We start from the raw sequence: 17,749 nt of genomic DNA on the forward strand, positions 1-17,749 counted from the left end.
TTAATTTTAATATTAAATAGTGTTTAGTTACTCCACTTAAACTATATAGTATAGAATAAAAGTATATATTATAAAATGAAACAAATTTTATATAATAAATCTATAGTAGTGGTAAACATGGTATGGTGGTACTGGTAGTACTAGTAGTGGTGGTAGTTACAATGATAAATAGTATTAGTACGAAAAAAACAATGTTCTATATAGAACCCCATAAAACAAAATAATACTATATACTATTTAAGTATTTAACATAATTTCTAATAATTCAATGATAGTGGTAAATGTAGTTGTGTTAGTACCTATGGTAATGAAGATTGTGGTGATGGTAGGTATGGCAGCAGTAGTCGTGGTTGCGCAGTGACATGGTTGTGGTGATAGTGGTGGTTGTGGGCTAGTGGCCGTGGTGAGAATACAAAACTTTTGAGAGACGAGATAAAAAAATAAAGAAACTAACCATTGTCGAGTTAAACAGATGTTGAAATAAAAATGTTATACCCTAAGTGATACAACATACAGAACCCAAACAAATAGTTTAAACGCATAACGACTAAGAAATTTATATTCTAAGAGATACAATAAAGGCACCTCAAACGACCGAATTAATTGCATACCGAGTATTTTACGTTATATCCTAAGAGATAATAATTATGAAAAAATTGGAACTAAAAATAAAGACTATAATCTAAGAAATACAACTTAAGAGAATTTATAAAATGTTCATTTGAGTAATAGCAATTTTCAAACCCAAAACATATGTTTAAAAGAAGTAAAAATAAATTCAAAATTTGTAATTTCTTTTTAAAAATAGAATAGAATATGTGTTTGTTCTATATAATAAGAGACTTCATCATAATCAAATTAGTTTGTTTTAAAAAAATACTTATCATAGTATAAACAGAAAAAGATCTATGTTTTTAAATGAAATTACATAATTTAAATAATTCATATGAAAACTTTAGTAGTATATATATGTATTAAATCAAATGGGGATGGGAAAAAAAAGAAAAAAAATAATGAAAAAGATGTAGAAGAAGACAAAAATGACAAAACTGTCATTAATACATATAATACAAGGAATATGGTAGTTTGATGGTTAGAGTGGTTAGACAATGAATTATAGTTTTTTTTGTTGGTTATGCATTGCAATTCCTCATTTATTTATGGGCGAATTTGCTGTGTAACCAATAAAAAAATGAACAAAAAATATAGCATACTAACTGGAAAAACAAAGCAAATAACCACTAGATGTGGAGAAATGACCAAATTCACCTTGTGTGAATTACACACGCAAGGAGCAACAACTAAAAGAAAGAGAGGGTGACATGGGAGAGAGGAGAGAGAATATACTGTAACTATTTTTTTAAATATATTTTTTGGTCTTTTACCTTTTCAGTGGATTTCATATTTATTATTTTAAATGTTGTTTTCAATTTATAATCTTTATAAAAATAAATCTAGTTTTTTCTATTCTATATATCATGATTTGAATTTTTTTAAACAGACACAAACTTAGCAAAGTAAAAAAAAATAAAAGAAGTTTTGATTTACACATATGACAAATGAAATAGTATAGAACTATATAAAATAGTAATAAATGTATTATGGTCGTGGTAATGTTATTTAAAAAGTGTTAAATGAAACAGACAACGTAAAGAGAAAATTTATACCCTACAAGATACATAAAGAACCCAAATAGACAAGTTTAATATATTTTGAAAAAGAAATGCTATAACATAAAAAAATATGGCTTAAGTAACTCAACAAGCCAAGTTAAACACATGCCGAATAAGAAACATTATAATGTAAGTAAGATACAAACAATACTATATAGAATCTATCTGAATATAAATGTTATACTATACTACTTTTTATAGAAATCTAAACTAAATTAAAATAATAACAAAACAGAAAATATTTATAAATAGAACATATGAAATGAAATAATATAAAATGAAATGAAAAATGTGAAACAAGCTGTTTTCTAGGAAACATATAATATATGAAACTTAATTTGTCGAGTTTAAAAATTTTCGAAAAAAATGATACTATACCCTAAGAGATACAATATTGAGAATCCAGACTATCAAATTAAGTGTATGCTAAAATTAAATTATTTAATAGAATCTATTTAAAAAAATATAATAAAATGTTGTTATATTCTATATAGTAGAAATAAATACATAATGTTAATTATATATTGCATTAAAGTTGTTCACTTAAAAAAAAATCAGATAAAAACATAAAAGAAAAAGTCAATTTTTAAGTGAGATTGTGAAATACAAATAATTTGTATAAAATAGATTTTATTGTAAACTATAAATAAATTAATGAAAGATAGATAAGAAAATTGAAAAAATAAAAGAAGAAAGATAAAGGTTAAGGTAGAAGAGAAAATGAGAAAGTATATAACGAGAAGAGAATGGACGTGACTATGTATATGAGAGAGAGGGGTAGTTGTTCATAGTGTACAATGGGCAAATTTGTCATTATTATAGAAAATACAAAAAAAACTATAAAGTCATGGATATAATGGTTAATAAATTAATTAAAGCTTTTTTTTGTGTTATTGCCAATTTCCCTTTTTTTGTTCCAAACTCAGTACATATTTTTCAAAATGACAAAATTAGCACAAATTTATATTACTAATAAACAAAGGTCAAACAAAATGTTGGAATTGAAAAAATTAGAGAATTGGTGTTCGTTCAACCGGTGAGAGAAAAGTGAGAGAGAACCAGAGCATCGACGGTTTCTATTAACACGACGGCGGAGACTAGACGGATGTCGATTATATTCAAAGAGAATACATCCAACTTTGATTACCCTCAAAGCAAATAGCTTGCGAACGGTGGTGTTGGGGATGTCGGTGGCGCAAAGAAGAGATCTGAGCCACGGTGAGGCTATCATTTGATCGATCCCAAAACCAAGATTTGGTTCCCGTGATGAGAAGGTCTAGTTCTGCCGCAACAGGGACTAATACCACCGCCACAAAGCACTCGACGCGGAAGGTAATCTCAATTTTGGATAATGTATATGAAGCTCTATTGTCAATTCTGGATTATGGTCCTCGATTTTGGATTCCATTCTTAGGTCTCATAGCTTTATTTATTCGATTAAATCATATGTTGTGATTGAATTCCCTTTCTCATTTCCAAAAGTTTCAGATTTCCAGTAGATTGTTGATTTGTGATATGGGTCTCTCAATCATGAACTCTAGTCATTTCCTTGTTTTTGTTTATTTGGTTTCTGGAATTGATAAAATTGTGTTGGTGAAGTGTTTTGATATGGTTGATGCCATCTTCAACCATATCTCTATGTGTGGCTTTCTATGTGTTGTCACAAATTCCATTTTTGTGAAGAAGTTTTGCAAGCAAGGAAAACTCTATGATGTTGAAGCTTATATCCATGTTTTGCTCCCCAATGATCATGTTGGATGCGGTTTTAGTTTAGGCATTTTGGTCGATGCTCTATGTTGTTAGATGGTATCAAAGTGGTGATGATGGTACAGAGACGACGGAGGACGTGACTGAGAGACATGGTGGAAGTATAATAATTTAGAGGTTTAGAGGTAGAAGAAACAAACCAAAGACAATGGTAGAAGTATAATGATGTTTGATTTTTGAATATGTGATTGTATTTCTATTAGACAAGTTAATAGTTGTTGAGGTAGTTGTGATTGAGTTTGCTACATGTTCTCTCTTTAGTTTTCAGAAAATTCAAGAAAGGATTCTACGAAGTTCAGGAAGGATTCCTCAAACTTCTTGAAAGATTTCTTGAATTTCAGGATGACATTCATAAAATGTTTAGAATTCATGATGAAATTCAAAAAGACCTTCGTAAAAAGTGTGGACATTAGTAAACATCAGAATATGCACAAAAATGAAATCTTTACTCGTCATGGATAGAGTAATCTTTGTCATATTAGGCTTTCATAAATGAAATTTATTCATGAAAGATTGAGTGATGTTTAGGAATGGTCCTTTAAAATCCAGGATGGCTTTCATAAAATAAAATAAAAGTGTGAGCTCTTTAACATCTGCCAAGATTCAAACCTGAAGCCTTTATGAATTGTCTAAGAGAGTGTAACCAGTAAGCCAATATGTTCATATGCAAAAAGTATAACAAGAAACATTAATATAGGTTAAATACCAAGCTGGATGCAAACAAAATTATTTAGGTAGAACTAAATGAAGTTTAGGAAAGATTCTTTAATATTTATGATGACTTTCATAAAAAAAATATATATAAAGAGATGGTTAGGACATTGATGAATCTTTGATACATTACCCTTAGTAATGGACTACTCTGTGATTCATTAGGACAAAAGATAAATAAAGAGATTTAAAAACACATTTTTCTAAGTTTAGGAAGGAATTCATAATGTTCAGGAAGATGAACTTGAATTTTATGAAAGTCTTCCCAAATATCTGAAACCAACATCTACATGGCCAACTTTGGATTTGCAATTTGTATGTCTGAAAATGTAGCAAACTCTTGAAGAATATAATCATTAGATGTAGAAAGAGTTGAGAAACTGAATAAGTTGAGCTTGAGTAGTCTTAATCAAATCAATCTTTGTAATCTCCATCTCCTTGTGAAGCATCAGTATAACATACTTATAGATGTTTTCAAGCCTTTATTCATCAGTTTATGCTTCTCTTTCCCCATTTCTGCAGCTTCCACCACTGACAATAAATCTTTTCTCTTCCTCATCAAAACAACTTCACCATATCTCTTTCTTCCATCAACCATCACCACCAAATCTTTTTCTATAATGTTTTTATAAAACAACGCACATGCATCTTTCATCAAACCACAAATCACAAACATCCTAACAAGATTACTCATCACAAAATCATCACAGATCAGAGATACGAAGTCACCAGACTCTGTTTCGTCGTACGTTCTCACTGTAACGACAAAGCCCCCGTTGTTGAGTTTGTTTTCCATGGCTCTGGCGATGAGAATTCGTGGGGCTGAAGCGACGATGGTGAAGGAAGGAGGTTTGAAGATGAGGTTGAAAGGTGAGATCTCAGATTTTGATTTAGTGGAGATGGAGAAGCTTCCGTCGATCAATTTAGCAATTGATTGAAGCTTCAGTAGATAGATTTGGCACTTAATTGAAAAGATCTCAGATTGAAATCTTCACCGCAAGCTTCACCATCTCCACTAAATCCAAATCTTTTCAGGAAAGCCTTCAAGAATATGAATTATGTACCAATATGAATTTCAGGAAAGCCAATATGAATTTCATTAAAGCCTTCACGAAGCCAAAAAAAAACAAGTATACACACATCCTCACAAAGCATTGATTTCATAATTCATAATTGGAAAGGGAGGTTTTACGTGGACATGTGCTTCCATTATCTCTGCATCACATACGTACACATCAAGACAAATAAGATGAAACTTATTAGCATCATACCCAATACACACATAATTAACTATCTTTTAAGTATGGAAAGAGATCAGTCTATTTGCTGCCTAGTTCATCAATTATTTGAGCCATGAGATGTAATCTTGGTGACTGCAAAGTTCATAAGCAAGCTCGGATAGTAAAAAGCATACAAAAGTCAAAAGAAACGAACCACAACGTTGTAAGAATTTAACTTGATAAATTTTAGAATCAGGACAAAGGGAAGACATATCTCAAGCCTAGAATATGAGCCAGTGTATCAAACATTAGTATACCGGGAATTCGCCGTGCTCAACAAACACAAGGTTTGTTCCCTGAACATTATCACCACCTCAGAATCACCAACACAGGTACATATACAGTAGTAAATTCCAAAATGTTTGAGAGCAGTGTATAACAAAACACTGACGTTATCGTGATTGTGTTTTGCAATGGAACAGAGCGTCATTTCCAATAATCAGTTCCTCGGTGCTCCATCGTAAGGGTCACAAAGATTGAAAACGTAATTAAATTTATCCCACTCAATTCTGAAACTTTAAACCATAACAATTCCAACAAAACAGAGAGCTTAATACACATATAGATATAACAATCCAACAAAACAGAGAGCTTAATACACATATAGATACAACAATCCAACAAAACAGAGAGCTTAATACACATAGATTATGAATCCAAGAATCATAGATTAGACGGTTTGGTGGTCCGTACAGTCCCACTATAGCAACGAAGCTCACCTTCGCTGAGTCCATTTTCGCGGTCATGGCGGTGGGAATTCGCAGGGCTGAAACGACGGTGGCGGTGGCAGAGGAAAGAAGAGGAGGTTTGACGATGAGGTCGGAATATGAGATCTCAGCCGTGGATCTAATGGAGCTGGAGAAGCTTCAGTCAATCGATTTGGCAAGTAATGAAGTTTAGTCGATTGTTTTGGCACTTAATTGAAAAGATATGAGATCGAAAATGAAGATCTCAGATCAGAATCTTTATCGCAAGCTTGGTCGGAGCTATGACTCTAATAATATCATGAGTTTGATTTTGAAAAAATGAATTTTGTTATTTAAATTAAATAATAATTTGAATATGCAAAAATGCTAGTTTTGGAAAATTTGAGAGTTGTGCTAATTTTGGAAGAAAAACCTAGAATTGTGTTATTCTAAGGTATTTTTCTTTTTATATTGTTGTTTAAAAAAAAAAAAAAACACTATAGACTTATCTTATTTTATTTAAGGAAAAAAAAGTTAAAAATACCTCATTTGTTTCTATTTTGGGCAAATAATACCTGAATTTTTTATGTTGGAAAAATAATACATCATTTAATTAACTAAGGTAAATTAATATCCCAATTTTTAAATGTTGTAAGTTTAATACGTGTGATGTGTTTTATTATTTTAAAATTACAATTTTATCCTTAAAAAAATTAAATTTCTATTTTCTAAAAAATTAAATAGAAAGAAAATCAATAAAACACAACATTTTTAATTTCCATATTTTTAACTTTATATTTTTTTTATTAATTTTATATCTGTTTGATTTTTATATGTCCAAGACTTACGATATTGTCATAGTCGGATTATGTAGCATGCCCAAGACTTATGATATTGTTTTTTAAATCATGGATAAAGTACACATCTGACATTACTCTTGGCTTCCTATTCATAGCAATGAAAGCTATTGTCCATTTTCCTTTAATATCAATATGTGAATCGTCTCCAAATCTCACTTTTTCCAGTAATAGAGTGATCAAGCTTGTAGAAATATTGTACATCTCCGGTCATGTGATTGCTAGCTCCATTGTCAAGATACCTAATATTATCTTCAATTGTGTTTATCTCAAACTTACTAGGCACGCAACACTTCTCATTCAAGTAGACTACTTCATGCATCATAAGTTTGTCTGCATTATGTGTATCTTTGTTATCACCTTCTTGCGTCTCTTGAAGCTTAAGCAATTGGTCTGGGACAATGTGAAGCATAATGACCCGTCTTGTCACACCTAAAACATGTGATTTGTGATAAATCTCTTCCACCATAGCGTCCACAAACTCTACCTCTGTAGTCTCCGTTAAAATCTCGATTTGGTTGAACCATATGAGTTTCTGTATTTGTATACATTAACTTACCCTCATGTACTTCTTCTTCAAAGATTTGTTCTTCATAGGTTTTCAGTCGCCCCACAATATCTATAAAGCATGTGGTGTTAAGATTTAGAACTTGTTCTAGATACGCCACTATGTGTATATATTCTTCTACGAGGAAGACACTTGAGAAATTTTTTAACTATCTTTGATTCTTCTATGTTTACACCCAAAGCAATTGACTTCGAAGAGATTTCAGACAGCTTTTTCATGAAATCATCAATTGTCTCAGAGTCCTTCATCTTTAATCGATCAAATTCACCATTAGGGTTTGTAATCTAGCTTCTCGAACCCTCTCTGCTCCCACATGTCGAGCTCTAATGGCTTCCCATACTTTCTCTGCCAAATCAAGCTCTCCAACTTGTGAGATGAGACTCTCTGGTATTGATTGTTACAAAAAGGCAATAGCCATGTTGTTCTTCTCGCCATCGAGATCGTCTGTAACAACTTCAACAACCCTTGATACCTTATGGACCTTCAACGCGATCTTCATCTTCATTGCCTATACAGTATAATTGATTGTATTTAACATTGGACATGTAATGGAAAAGATCCTCCTACTTCCTTTGGTTTCGTCGTTGCCATGGTAAGCTCTGCCATAGTTTTTATGTGATCTTGCAAGGCTATGGTACCAAATCTAGAATTGAAAGATTAGAGAGAAAGCAAGTTTATAAAAGAATACTTCTTTTTTATTAGCTTTAGAAAATTACTCAAAACTTAAGCTTTTAAACTCTTTCTCAAAACTCATAAGTTGTGCAACAACCTTGCCCTGCACCTTTATATAGAGAAAGATCTAGACAATTTCCTAATTCAAACAGGCAACTTAACATATTATCAAACCAACTAATCCTAAGCCCATATCTCGGTAGAAATGAGATAACTTCTATTTTAAACTTTTTTCAAGCTTACTCCAACACTAACAACATTGATTAAATAACTTTGGCTTTGATTGGTAACATGACTTAACATTGAGTTTAAGTTGAGTTATGGACTTAACTCAAAGTTTATTCAAAAATTGTTACCAATTAAGAACAAAACTAAATTTTTTTAAGTTGAGTTTGAATAATCATGTGTTATGATTGATGTACAAATTTGAGGTATATCCTTTGTAAAATTGTTAACTCAAAAGATTATTCAACATCATGGAAATTTTCATGAGTTAGGATGTGGTAAATTGAGTTAGCTATTTTTTTAATTAAAAAAACGAAAATACAGTTATATAAAACAAAATTTTATTTTTTTCTTTAATTCATATATCAATAAAAAATACTTTTTATTTTATTTAATGACTTCTTTATTTAGTTATTTTGAATTTCTTATACTTTGCCAATTTTTTTTTTATCGTTTGAAATCAAATTAGGCATAGTTTAAATATCATAAGATTGTAAATATTATGAAATGCATGTAATTATTTTTATTAATATAACTTATTATTAATATATTTTAATTTATTTTATTAATATATATTTTTTATTTTTTAAATAATTTTATAAAATGTATTCACTAATACTTTTTAATAGTTATAATTATTAATCATTTTCAATTAAAAATATGAAATAATACATACTGCAACATCTACCACAAAAATGTCACCCAGTCAGTAATTTTGGTAAAATTGATAAATCATATTCTTACAACAATTCATTACATCAAACTGCTGTTTTTACCACATATTATTTACTGCAAGTTACATCAAATTATAATATTTTGTGCAACTCAACTTCAATAATTCATGTCACCAATCAGAGCCTTTATAGAGAGATTAATCAACTGTGTTTGGCAGTTGGAAGTTTGAACAACACAATAATTAACTGTATTTGGCAGTTGGAGTTTGAACAACATGATACGTAAATAATAAATGTAATATTTGAAAGCAAATGTGTTTTGACTTTAACTAAACATCCACCCATCCCTATAGTGCCGGGGCTCGCATCCACCGTCACAATTTATGAGTGTAACAAAAAGAGCATGCGAAATTTTTCTTGTACGTGAGTGAATAAAAACGTCAAAACTTAAGATACTATCGTTAAATCTCTATTACGTTGAATTAGTCAATTCAGGATACTGATTTTTTATCTAATACATATCCATTGTCAAACTTAAATAAACGTTAAGACTGCAACAAATAAAACAGAGCATGAGAATCTTTTCCTGTTACATTCCTATAAAATAATCGTTAAAAAATTAATAGTACGACTATTATTGTGTTAACACGACAAAAAACATAACGAATGTGTTAATAAAACAATAATAAATATAATGGAAATGAGCCGCCCTCGTGTATATAACCAGCACGTCGTAGCCTGCGTTATGTGCCGACCGACATGCGGAGCCCGCAATAACGCAATACCAAAACTCTCCCCTGATGCTACGAACGTACTGTCGCTGTTACAGAGAAGCTTCCAGAGGCCTCTACAGATACAGGGGACAAAACGGACAATGTCTTGTAATACGTATCACATCATTTACGTAAACACCCGTAAAAAGTCAATTACTAACGGTATCCAGCCACCGACTACCGACCAATACCATAGGGGGGGGCCTGGGGGCCACTGCCTGTCCTCGTCCTCCTTTTGTTTTGTTTATATGGGGCGTGTGTATACGTACGCGTATATGTCATTATGATATGATTCGTCTATCCAATAAACAAATTATTACACGTAAATGAGATCTTGCACACACACACACAAAAAAAACGTAAATGAGACCATTCGATGTTTTTTTTTTGTTTAATCTCAAATTTTGGATTTTGGATTTTGGTTGGCTCATGCAGTCATGCTGGTAATATATAGTTTTATATAAATGATTATAGATCAATACATTTTATATTTTTGATCGTAGTTCGTTCATCATAAGATGCAAAATTTGATTAATAAACATATAGTTTTGTGTTGCCATCGTGGAAACAAGCTAGCTAACAAACAAAATCAGACGATTGGTGTATATATAATACGATGATTATTTTCATCATTATAGTGAGACAGACGTTATTTATATCAATAAACACTCCAAAAACTGGATCGTACTCAATGATTTAATTTTATTTTTTTCGTCACTCAATGATTTAATATTCGGTACTAAAAGACGAGTCGTCTATTCTTCCACGACTTTTCTCGAGCTTATCACAAACAAAGCTTTCGGATCTTTTTTTATTTATGAAATAAAATTTTCACCTAGGTTTAGGTTTATACTTTATACTATAGTCAATTATATGTTTAATAATCGAAACAAAATTTCAACTTTAACGCTACGTCGTCATTGATTTTGGGAATTTTCTCCTCCAACTACAAATGCAGCCTCTTTTCAACTCGCATATATATATAAGAGAATCTTGATCAAGAAATCAGATAATTTCCTTGAACCCACTTTCTAAAGTCCTCTTCTTGGAAACTCAACTCCGAAGCCGCCATGGATGGTGGAGTAGCAGCCGCAGCAGTTGACGTGGGTGGCGCAAGGAAGAGAGAAAGACCATTCAAAGGGATAAGGATGAGGAAATGGGGTAAATGGGTTGCGGAGATTCGTGAACCAAACAAGCGCTCAAGGCTCTGGCTAGGCTCTTACTCTACTCCTGAAGCGGCTGCGTGTGCGTACGACACGGCGGTTTTTTACCTCAGGGGACCAACCGCTACGCTCAACTTCCCCGAGCTTATACCGTGTATCGAAAATTCCGCAGCAGAGGACATGTCGGCCGCAACGATCAGGAAAAAGGGCGACGGAGGTCGGAGCTCAGGTGGATGCTATTGGGACGACGGTGGTACATAACAACAAACGCCGCCGCGTTTTTAGTCAGAAGCGAGACTTTGGCGGCGGGTTACTAAAGCTTGTTGACTTGAACAAGCTACCCGACCCGGAATATCAAGATGACAATTTGGTGACAAATAAAGTTCTTATTACATCTTACAGTTACAACCGTGACCGTGACTGTTGCTATCGTACGTGGGGCTTGTGTTATATGAAACGTGATTACGGAAAGATTCTCTGTTTCGTCATTGTATTGAAACTCAATTTCAACCCGCAAGACAAAACTCTGTGACTGTACATATTATTCTGAGTAGCTAGTTAATTATGAGATTCTTGTTAATATCTATCAATTGTTTGGTAAACACCAAAATTATTATTGTAACGACTGTGTAATACTTCGATTATAATCACATCAAGCTAGTAAAAAAAGTTTGATATTTTGTGAAGAAAACGTGAGTTGATTGGGAGGTTCGGGGATTAAAGGTTACTCGAAACGTACTAGGCACAAATTTATGTATATACTACCACCCAAAAAAAAAATCTAAAATATCTTTAAATTGTGTGTTTGGATAGGTTTATAAGAAAATCTAAACATTAAAAATTGTTAGCAAAGAAAACAAAATAATTTCCCTAATGTTAATTGCATGGAAAAATATCAAAAACATAGACATACACATGATTTATGTCCTTTATACACACGTAAGTACTTGGATAAGATTTGTTTTCTGTCTTGTGGTATGTGGATATCATCTCAGATTAGCCTGAGGTTTAAGATTATATAAGCTGAGCCTGAGGCTTAGTTTCACAGAACAGTATCACACTAGTAGTAGCTAGAAAATGGCAGATTTGGTCCTAATCTCCTCGAGCATTGTTCAACCCGTAAACAGCAGCCAATCGGGTCGGGCAAAGATCCATCTTACTCCATTTGATCTCACTCATCTTCAATATGATTATCCTCAAAGAGGTCTTCTCTTCCCCAAACCCGATCCTGACTTCCATCTCATCTCTCGACTAAAGACCTCCCTCTCTCTTGCCGTAGAGATCTACTTCCCTTTCGCAGGTCGTCTCGTCAAAGTGGAGAATCTTGAAGATAACTCGGTGTCGTTTTACATAGACTGTGATGGCTCAGGCGCTAGATTTCTCCACGCCGAAGCTAAATCAGTCTCGGTGAGTAATTTTGTTCAGCCTGATGGTTCTATCCCGGTTTCATACAATACTTCTTCCCCGCTGACGATTTCAAGAGCAGTGATGGTATCTCGGAGCCCTTGCTTGCTTTACAAGTCACGGAGATGAAGGATGGAGTTTTCATCGGATTCTGTTATAACCACATGGTACCAGACGGTGCTTCGATGTGGAGCTTCTTCCACACGTGGTCCAAGATTTGCTCGAGTGGTTCGGGTTCAGATCATCAGCCTCTTATTCTTAAAGGATGGTTCCTCGACGGGCTCGATTACCCTATCCATATTCCAGTTTCAGAGACGGAGAGGCACAGCCAAACCGTGAACTATCTTCCGTAGCCGTTACGAAAGAGAGGTTTTTCACTTCGCAAAGAAGAATATTTCAGATCTCAAAGCTAAAGCCAACAGCGAGCTTCGCTTAAGTGACCTGAAAAATATCATCTGTTCAAGCTGTTTCTGCGCATATGTGGAGATCTATCATCAAACACGGTGTTCTGAGTCGAGAAAAAGAGACGCATTGCAAATTAGCAGTGGACTTGAGACAGAGGCTGAATCCTCCACTCGAGAAAGAGTGTTTTGGGAATATGGCCTATCTTTCATCAGCTATAGCTACCGTGGAAGAGCTTCTGGATCATGGGCTAGGGTGGGCTGCTTTGCAAATTAATAAAGTAGTGAAGTCACAAACTAATGAAAACTGTAAAACTTTTGCAGAGGACTGGATTAAAAACGTAAAGAACCTAAAACTAGGCGTTGGTGGTAGAGTGGCTGGTGACACTATAGTTATTGCAAGCTCTCCCCGGTTGAAGTGTATAACAATGATTTCGGTTGGGGAAAACCGATTGCAGTTCGAGCTGGACCGGGCAATAGCATCAGTGGCAAACTTGTATGTTTTCCGGGAATCGATGAAGGAAGTATAGATGTTCAGGCGACCTTATGGTCTGATGTACTAGTTAATCTACTAGCCCGACGTGGAATTTGTAGAGAATGTAACTACTGCATGATTTGATTTGGTTGAGAATAAAACATATCATTTGGACATGCACACCAAAAATACTATATAAACCAATCTGGACGAGCAACGATCCAAACTAACTCCATTTTCACATGGCTGAATATTCATGGATCATCCCTTTCATTCCACTTCCAGTACCTATTTTACTAGGAGTTGGATTTCTACTTTTTCCGACAGCTACGCTAATAGCAGTATACCTAATCCAACTCGGAAGAGTCCTTCACCATGAAGATTGTATGCTTTCCTTTTCACTTGAGTAGACAAATTATGTTCTAATTGTTGGGAATTAGTTCGAATAATATTTGATCTAAAGTTGTCGATTTATTATTGGATGATTTTTCTACCTTTTTTTGTTGTAAAACTAATCCAATTTTTACAGATTTAATTTCAAAAAGTTTTTTTTTTAAATCATTTTAATTTGAACATTTGTAAGTTACAAATTGTAACCCAGTAGTAAGTAACAGTAATTTAATTATTACTCATAAATTTAAGTGATTATGACATGATCGTAAACAATTATTTTAGAAAATGTTTGAGACGGGACTGCTTTGATATACGGTATTTTCTTTTTGAAAATATTTTGTCCACAAAGAATTATACTAACGAATAACGAAAAAGCTAGCTTTGAAAATAAAGTCATAGTAATTTTGATGGTGAGTTTATAGATAGATTTGGTACATAAATCATTCAAACTAATCACTTATGGACATCTCTAGGTAATAATAAGATATAATTACATTGTGAGAATAATTTAATCCTTACATACATTGGATAGGATTTGCTTTCTTTCGGCATGTGGTGGGGTGCTATTTTAGATTGGCCATGTTTTATTTTTTTTCCTTCACAGCTTCACATTAGAGACTAAAAATGGCAGGAGGGTAGTTTTAGTCTCCTCGAGCATTATCCAACCCGTAAACCAGCAACCAATCCGGTCGAACTAAGATCCATCTTACTCCATATGACCTTAGTCTTCTTCAATTCGATTATGCTCAAAGAGGTCTTCTCTTTCCCAAACCCGATCCAGATTTTAATCTTATCTCTAGGCTAAAGACCTCTCTATCTCTCGCCTTAGATATCTACTTCCATTTCGCGGGTCGTCTCGTCAAAACGGAGAATCTTGAAGGACGAGACAGTGTCGTTTTACATAGACTGTGATGGCTCTGGCGCTAGGTTTCTCCACGCGGAAGCCGAATCCGTCTCGGTGAGTGATTTTCTTCAGCCTGATGGCTCTGTTCCCGATTTCACGAAGCACTTCTTTCCCGCCGACGATTTTAGGAGCTGTGATGGTGTCACGGTGCCCTTGCTTGTTATACAAGATACCGAGATGAAGGACGGAGTGTTCATCAGTTACTGTTACAACCACATGGTGGCTGATGAGTTTCTATGTGGGGGTTTTTTTTCACACATGGTCCATGATTTGCTCGACTGGTTCAGGTTTCAATCATAAGCCTCTTGTTCTTATATAAAGGATGGTTCCTCGAGGGTATCGATTACCCAATACCAGTGGCGGAGCTAGGAATTCAATTCATCAGAGTCAAAATATAATTTAAGAGGTCAATTATGTTATTAAATTTTTTTATAGGGGTCAATTCTGCTATTTTATCATGGTCAATTTGATTTTTTTCCTAAAAATTTAACTAAATTTAAAATTTCACTAGGGTCAATTGATCCACATGCTTCTACCCTAGCTCCGCCCATGCCCAATACGTATTCCGGTTTCACAGAAGGAGAGGCCACCACGGAACCGTGAGCAGAGAACAAAAGAATGGATTTTTCACTTCACAAAGGAGAACATTTTAGATCTCAAAGCTAAAGCCAACGCGAGGTTGACTCCAGTGACCTGGGAATAGTTTTATCTCTTCAAGCGCTTTCTGCACATATGTGGAGATCAATCATCAGACATAGTGGTGTGAGCAGAGAACAAGAGACGTATTGCAAACTAGTGGTGGACTTGAGGCAGAGGGTGAATCCTCCCCTTGAGAAAGATAGTTTTGGGAATATGGTCTATATTACATCAGCCACAGCCACCGTGAAGAGCTGCTGGATCGTGTCTTGGGTTGGGCTGCTCTCCAAATAAAAAAACTAGTGAGCTCGCAAACGAATGAAAACTGTAAAAGTTTCGCAGAGGATTGGGTTAAAAATTTTAAGAACGTAAAATCAGGCCTTGGCAGTAGAGTAGATGGTAATACTGTAGTTATCCCAAGCTCTCCCAGGTTCGAAGTGTACAACAAGGATTTCGGTTGGGGCAAACCTATTGCAGTTCGTGCTGGACCGTCCAATAGTATCAGTGGCAAGCTTACTCTTTTTCCGGGAATCAATGAAGGAAGTATTGATGTTCAAGCCACCCTATGGCCGGATGTCATAGCGAATCTACTAGCTGATGTGGAATTTTTAGAGCATGTAACTACTGCATGATTGACTTATTTAGGAGCATACCATCTGGCTTCCGGTATTTGTCTCTTTGATTGTCTAATGTACGAACCTGGCGAAGGTATTATGGTTAATTAGCTTGCCCTTGATTGCTTCTTGAAATGCATTTTATGATCTCCAAACACAAATAACATAAACTACGAAAGTGTATAGAGCAAAAAAAAAACTTGCATGATAATTTATCTCGTTAACCCCGAAATTATCTGGAAATCCCCAAATTAACAATGAAAAAAAAAAAAAAAAAAAAAAAACTGTTTTCATGTGACTGTCGTCTCCTCAAAACCTTCAATAATTAAAATTATGTACTTATGATTTGGAAATATAGTACGCAATGTTGAAAAAGAGAAAAAGAAAAGGAGAACATCATCACTCATTGTATACTAGATACTAGATAATAATGAAAATGTGTGAAGCCAAGTTTTGAAGTGCATGTAGTCGACAACCAAGTTTTTGTGGTATACTAGAAATTAGCCCACGCGATGGGTGGTATATGTATGCAATATTAACTGAAATATAAAATAAAGTTTCTATTCAATTATATATGAAATGTACAGATGTAATTGTTAATTGTATATGTTTTAAAAAATAATATTCATAATACTACGGTTCAACTACAATTTATAATATATATATGTTATATAGTGTTTTATATAAGGGTCATGAAAAAGAGAAAGTTAAAAGTACATGTTACAAAATATTTTTGATTATAATATATTATTGAAATTATTTAAACAGTATGTTACTATAGTATTAAGACCGTTACTTATAGCAAAGTCAACTATATATGGTTATTTTCGCTAAATAGTTAAGATAAATTATATTTTTTTTCTTTTTTGGAAAATATAAAACCGATAAATAGTATAGAAAGAAAAATGTAAGATCTTACTTAATTATTTTGATAGATAATTTTATGTTGTCCTATATATTAATTTTATTGTCATCTTTAAAAAGTAATAATTAACAAAATATAGTTTTATATATGATAATTCAATTTTAAAATAATTTATTAAAACAATATCACAAAACAAAAATCTTATACTATAAGTTTATTCAGTTTTATAAAAAAAATCATGAAAAAGAAAAGTGTGTGAAATTTAATCTATTTTTTATTTTCTATATATTGTCTCTATTTCTAATCATTTTAATATAAATAGTATACTTAACAATAAATTAATTTTTGAAATTATTGTTTTTCTGTTATATCATAGGGTGATAAATCAATTATGTTATGATACCATTATGTTTTTTTTATAGTACATATGTTTTAAAGACAATCAAACTGTAACTTATAAATTACTTTTTTTTTTTTGACAACTGTAACTTATAAATTACTATTAAATACAAATTTGAGTTGTGTATTTAATACAATATATATGATTATTGAATATAATGTGATTTATATATATATTAGAAAATCTTATATATTTTTAAATTAGTCTATCATAAATTAATTTGGTTTCAGTTTTTACTTAAAAAGTATGAAACCATTTTCTATTTTTATTTGGTTTCAATTTGTTTATATTTTTTAGTTGGGTTGATCAGTATATTTTTTTAGGTTCTATGGTGTATGATTTCATTATGAAATATATTAGATGCTAATGGAAGGAATATATTTTCGTAACAATGTTGAAAAAAAAATCCAAAAAGCAAACTATGCAACAATTATCTTCTTTTTTTTGAAATAAATTATACACTACATAAGATACAAATAAAATAAATTCAAATCAAAAAATAGAATGTTAAATTAAAATTAATGAGAATGGCATGTGTCACAAAAGTAGAGTGTCAAATGTCATATTGTTATGCAAAGTTAGAAATTAAAAGATTTGATAGAGTTATA

The 17,749-nt window shown here is 32.8% G+C and overlaps 3 pseudogenes across 1 annotated transcript; all 3 read left to right on the forward strand.

Annotated features, from left to right (window-relative positions):
* Positions 1-10,715: 10,715 nt before the first annotated feature.
* On the forward strand, positions 10,716-11,581 carry LOC147942763 (ethylene-responsive transcription factor ERF011 pseudogene; annotated as a pseudogene).
* A 486-nt stretch (positions 11,582-12,067) lies between these two features.
* Positions 12,068-13,468, forward strand: LOC147942764 (putative acetyltransferase At3g50280 pseudogene; annotated as a pseudogene).
* Positions 13,469-14,181: 713 nt separating this feature from the next.
* Positions 14,182-15,998, forward strand: LOC147942765 (putative acetyltransferase At3g50280 pseudogene; annotated as a pseudogene). Its single transcript, XR_015560438.1, has 3 exons — positions 14,182-14,195; positions 14,327-14,982; positions 15,168-15,998. The product of XR_015560438.1 is annotated as a putative acetyltransferase At3g50280 pseudogene (transcript).
* The last annotated feature ends 1,751 nt before the right edge of the window (positions 15,999-17,749 follow it).

This window comes from Camelina sativa, chromosome 6 (genome assembly GCF_030686135.1).
Source record: "Camelina sativa cultivar CO46 ecotype springtype chromosome 6, ASM3068613v1".
NCBI lineage: Eukaryota > Viridiplantae > Streptophyta > Magnoliopsida > Brassicales > Brassicaceae > Camelina > Camelina sativa.